The sequence below is a fragment of the Salvelinus namaycush genome, chromosome 1, assembly GCF_016432855.1.
Source record: "Salvelinus namaycush isolate Seneca chromosome 1, SaNama_1.0, whole genome shotgun sequence".
Classification (NCBI taxonomy): domain Eukaryota; kingdom Metazoa; phylum Chordata; class Actinopteri; order Salmoniformes; family Salmonidae; genus Salvelinus; species Salvelinus namaycush.
This window is the reverse complement of record NC_052307.1, coordinates 67,983,091-67,989,115: the sequence shown is the minus strand read 5'-3', so window position 1 is coordinate 67,989,115 and position 6,025 is coordinate 67,983,091.

Genomic DNA, 6,025 nt, shown 5'->3' with positions numbered 1-6,025 from the left:
TTGTCCGGACCTCTGGCAGTCTCTATGGGGGTGCCACAGGGTTCAATTCTCGGGCCGACTCTTTTCTCTGTATATATCAATGATGTCGCTCTTGCTGCTGGTGATTTTCTGATTCACCTCTACGCAGACGACACCATACTGTATACATCTGGCCCTTCTTGGACACCGTGCTAACAAACCTCCAAACGAGCTTCAATGCCATACAACACTCCTTCCGTGGCCTCCAACTGCTTTTAAATGCAAGTAAAACTAAGTGTATGCTCTTCAACCGATTGCTGCCCGCACCCTCCCGTCCGACTAGCATCACTACTCTGGACGGTTCTGACTTAGAATATGTGGACAACTACAAATACCTAGGTGTCTGGTTAGACTGTAAACTCTCCTTCCAGACTCACATTAAGCATCTCCAATCCAAAATTAAATCTAGAATCGGCTTCCTATTTCGCAACAAAGCCTCCTTCACTCATGCTGCCAAACATACCCTCGTAAAACTGACTATCCTACCGATCCTCGACTTCGGCGATTCCATTTACATAATAGCCTCCAACACTCTACTCAGCAAACTGGATGTAGTCTATCACAGTGCCATCCGTTTTGTCACCAAAGGCCCATATACTACCCACCACTGCAACCTGTATGCTCTCGTTGGCTGGCCCTCACTACACATTAGTCGCCAAACCCACTGGCTCCAGGTCATCTATAAGTCTTTGCTAGGTAAAGCCCCGTCTTATCTCAGCTCACTGGTCACCATAGCAACACCCACCCGTAGCACACGCTCCAGCAGGTATATTTCACTGGTCACCCCAAAAGCCAACACTTCATTTGGCTGCCTTTCCTTCCAGTTCTCTGCTGCCAATGACTGGAACGAATTGCAAAAATCACTGAAGCTGGAGTCTATATCTCCCTCTCTAACTTTAAGCATCAGCTGACAGAGCAGCTTACCTATCACTGTACCTGTACACAGCCAATCTGTAAATAGCACACCCAACTACCTCATCCACATATTGTTACTTATCCTCTTGCTCTTTTGCACCCCAGTATCTCTACTTGCACATCATCATCTGCACATCTATCACTCCAGTGTTAATGCTAAATTGTAATTATTTCGCCTCCATGGCCTATTTATTGCCTTACCTCCCTACTCTTCTACATTTGCACACACTGTACATAGACTTTTCTATTGTGTTATTGACTGTACGTTTGTTTATAAGTAACTCTGTGTTGTTTTTTCTGTCGCACTGCTTTGCTTTATCTTGGCCAGGTTGCAGTTGTAAATGAAAACTGGTTCTCAACTGGCCTACCTGGTTAAATAAAGGTGAAATAAAATAAAACATGAGTCCTCTATCTATCTCTATGGTGTATTGTAAGGACACAGGTGGCCGTTAGATGGCGCTAGAGAAGAGGAGTACAGAGAGTGCAATAGCCAGGGAGGGAAATAGCAGAAAGTAGAAAAGGAGATGGGAAGAAAGTGTTGTAGACCACGAAGAATACCATGGTAAGTTAAGTGTTTGAACCAGACTTACTGTTGAGCTGGAATAAAAACCTGCACACACTGCAGACCTCCAGGACCAAAGTTGTCCATCCCTGTTATAAAGCGATGAAAAACTCACAATTGAGTGTCTGTGTAGTGGCAGAGTTAGCACTAAACCATGATGCTTTGAGCTTTGAGCTTTGTGGTTCCAGAACCCAATGCTGTCAGCAGTCACTTCATCTTCCTCCCCTGTCACACCATGCAGGAGGATGGAACAGGGGTCTCTGAAATTTTAATGCTAGGCAATTACACCTTCATAACCGCTTAGTCAGGCTGGCCGGCTGGCCGCTATGCAGGGCAGGGGATGGATATTGTTAGGATTTATGTTTATGCACTATAGCCTGCTAGCATATTGTTTTGTTACACACACACACAAACAATACAGATGTGTGTAAGGACTGACCAACACAGGCCATAAAAGCTGTGGTCAATCTGGAGAGTGAAAGAGATTTGCGTCTGTTCAAATCTGGCATCAGGACAAAATGTGATTCATAGTCAACGAATATATTTTAAGTATTTTAATTCAACTCAAACGATAAATGGTAAATGCAATTTTCGTATATACGGGTTCACTGGATCTCCGCGCAGGGTAGATCAGAGAACTGTGGAATGTACTCAAAATAGTAGTTTTATACTATGACACTTTTATTCTCAACATGTCCAGTTGGCCTATCATAGTAGAGGTTTAGCATGGTTCATACTCTTGCTCCTCCTTTGTGGGCCCCCAAACTTGTCCAAGCCCCTTGGCGTTTTCCTTCTCCACATCTGGTTGTTGGGTAGAGCAGCTCCATCTTGTGTCCCCCTCGACCATTCACTGAAACAGTTCCTAATATGGTATTGTCCAGTATTCTAAACTCCTGGTTGGTCTAGAGAGATGCACCCCTCCCCTCTCCAGACTGTCCACAGCTTTTATGGCCTGTGGTGGTCAGTCCTTACACACCTACCCCCCTCTGTATTTGTGTGTGTGTGTGCAACAAAACATCATTCACCTTCAACCAATATGCTAACAGCCTATAGTGCAAAAACATAAATCCTAACAATTTCCCTCTTTTTACACCCTCATCGGGTGTAACCAACTTATATATCCATATACTGGGTTGCCGTTGAACCCAGGAACTTGAAACCTTCAACCAGGAGGATAGTTTTTTTTTTTTTTTTTTTTTTTCATGAAATGTATCAATTTTATGCAAAACAGTATATATATATAAAAAAAAAAACACATCAGCGAGGTCTTTAAATTCCCCCTTTTGACACCCCCTAGGGTGTCATCACAACTACATGAGTACACACCATATATATTAAAAAAATTAAACCCTCCGGTCTCTCCCTCTATACATCTTGTACCAGGTGGGCTCCTTGCCACCCGGGAACTTCAAACCTTCACAACAGGGAGGACAAACGTAATGACCTGGATAAAAAGTACCGGTATATTGTTTCTTTTTATTACTTTTCATTTGTTTATTTGTATTACTCGACAACCTCACCCACAGCAAACCAAGGGTCATCCTCAGTCAGACACATCTTTCTCCTGTAGTTTGCCTCAGTATCAGCATCTCCATCCGGAGTATCAAACAAAGGCATCATACCAGCATCCTTCGCTACATCTGTAACAGATTTCTTTTAGACAAGGTATGACGCAAGCAGCACAACACATTAACATAAGAAATACAACTACTAGGGTCAGAAATCCAGTAACCATCAATGTAGTGCACTTACCAAACCAACCATCCAGCCAGGGTAACAGTCCATCCTCCTCCACACCTGCAACACCCCTTATCTCCACAGAACTTTTCCAACCCGCTCAGAGCTTTTGAATTGCTCCCATCCGGACTGGTATTATTAGGAATAAACGTACAACACTGTTCTTCAAACATCTTACAAAACACCTCTCTGGTTGGCCAGAATCATGTCTAGTGCTAGCCTATCTTGTCTAGCGGTTCGAGAGGTGGCATCCAATTGTTCAGCCATCCCTATAAGTGCGGTATGGTTAACTCATTGTTGATTATAGTAAATATAATTGATCCAGGCAGTTTGCTTAGCATCAACAATAGCTGGGCCAATAATGGGCAACAAATGCCACAGACCATCATTTCTGTTTAACGCCTAGAATTAGTGGGGGACCCCTACAGGGAACCCCAACAGGTTGGTGTGGATGTTATCTGTACCCTCGGACCAAGGAGCGTCACGTTTCTGCCGTCTCCTGGGTTGGTCCCGCGCCTCTGTCATGTGTAGCTCCCAGGAGTTGGTTAGCTGTAACCTCAATAATAGTCAATGGTGTTATCAGACTGGCCAAAGCACATGTGCCCTGCCAGTCTTCTTTCAAAATGGAGGTCAACCGCCTGACAGGTCCACGCATCCACCATACATCAGCAACACCTCTAGTTTGGTTCAGCCCTTCAACGGGCCAGGTGGCATTAATAGTGACATTAGTGATGCAGTAGGGAGCCTCCCATAGTCTATACCCCTACCTGTACCAGTGATACAGCTGTAATATCCCCCATATGCCTCAACTCCCCACGGTGCCTTCTGGGGGGGACTTCTGGGAACACAAGACTCAGAGCTTTACACAGGGTCGAATTTAGCTTGTTATGGTAACAATCCTCCATTATGCACATCCAACCTCCCCACTGCTTAGGGCCAATGGGTGAGTATCCAGAACAGGTCTAGCATGTCCACAGATCACACAGTCTTTTCTATTAAGTGTTCTGGCGGTGTATCTCATATAGGCTAACCACATGTTCTCCCTACTCTCATATCCAGTTTCAGTCCCCAATTGGTCACTGTCTGATATATCCCTTACATTTATTACCTGTACCGGATTGGAGAGCTTAGGTGATGTGGCACACGGTCTTGAAGTGGTGGAGGAGTTCGGCTGAACCTGGCCTTGGCCTGTTGGAACTGGTGGTGGTTTTGGCAGTACTGTGACGGTAACCATCCCCATCGTATCCGCCCCGTTTCTTTCCAATCCCAGGGTATAGGTACCTGCATCGGAGAGCTTAATATACTTGGTGGTTAGTAGGATTTCATCACCTTTACAAACATCAGTCTGCCCCTCACTCCTTCCCCAGATAATGGGAAACCTGTCTACTTTTGTCGGGTTCCCTATGCTGTACGGGTAACCCCTCCTCCATTCCCAATAAGCACACCCATTACATAGGTACACTGGCACACTCCTATACACAGGTGTTAAAACCAAACATTTTGGCTCAATTCTCCTGGTTCCACAAATATCTCAATTTCTTCCCTGCTTATCCAGATTAAGTGATCTTTCATGCTTGGTTAATGCAAAATCCTCATCGTCTAAACTATGGATCAGATTTCCCTCTTTAGCCTTCTCGGGGGCTCATGGTGTATCAGGAATATGGCTCCCACAAATCAGACAGCACAGAACAACCAATACTCCTCTAAAGCCCCACCCTCTCCCAGAGAACACATCATCAGCCAGAGATCAAGCAACACTTTCACTTCTATGAACGTACACAGTGATGAGAGGGCGGGGTCAGGGAATTTTCATTAAGGAGTTGACCCCCGAACTCTATTAGCAACGGTTCTTCTCCTTAACTCTGTGATCATTCGGCAGTGTCAGTGTGTCTCACCCTCCAAGTGCGATATGCCCCCAGGTCGAGTGAATCACCTTCTCCTTTAATTCACCTGTAATGCATAAAATCTTGGACATACAGGTTTGGTTAACAAACAGTTTCTCATTTGTTCTATCTGATTATATATTTAACTTCTATGCCTATTTGTTAGCTATAATTATCATTATTTTTTATTAGTTTATTATCCAATAGGCCCCATCCTATCCTAGACCACAATGTACCCATCAATAGGCCCCATCCTATCCTAGACCACAATGTACCCATCAATAGGCCCCATCCTATCCTAGACCACAATGTACCCATCCCCCTTTTGATACCTGGCTCTGGCCAGGTAACAACCTTACCTACACTAAATAATGACTTAGGTAAGATTAGTAAAATATTCTTATGTTCTACATTATCATGAAGGAACGACCCTTTCATTCGCCGCATATCCAATTCTCCCTTGGGCGTCCATTCATATCTATCCTTTTCCAATTCTCTGTCAAGTGACTTATCTACTTTAAACTGTATCTGTGCTGCTTATATATGTTAAACCCTTTCTCTCCAATCTTATTTCACAGCATATCTTGCTCATTTTCTGGTCCCCCCTCTCTACTCTGCTCTCAAACCTTCAAGGTCTCAACAGTGCGGGGTAGACCCCTCTGTCTGCCTTTTTCTCATAATAGTCAATAACAACTATGTGTTCCTTTGAAATATTAACTAAGTGTCTCACTGTTTTGACTTTATCTAAAATCATGGATTTAAAAAACAACAACATGTCTTATAGTGTCAATCTCTAAAGTCCTTACATAACCTTAATCAACCTATCTCCATCCTATCAATAATCCTAAATCATCACATATGTCATATACCCCTGTCAATTTTAATACTATTTAAATAAAAATCTTCTAAT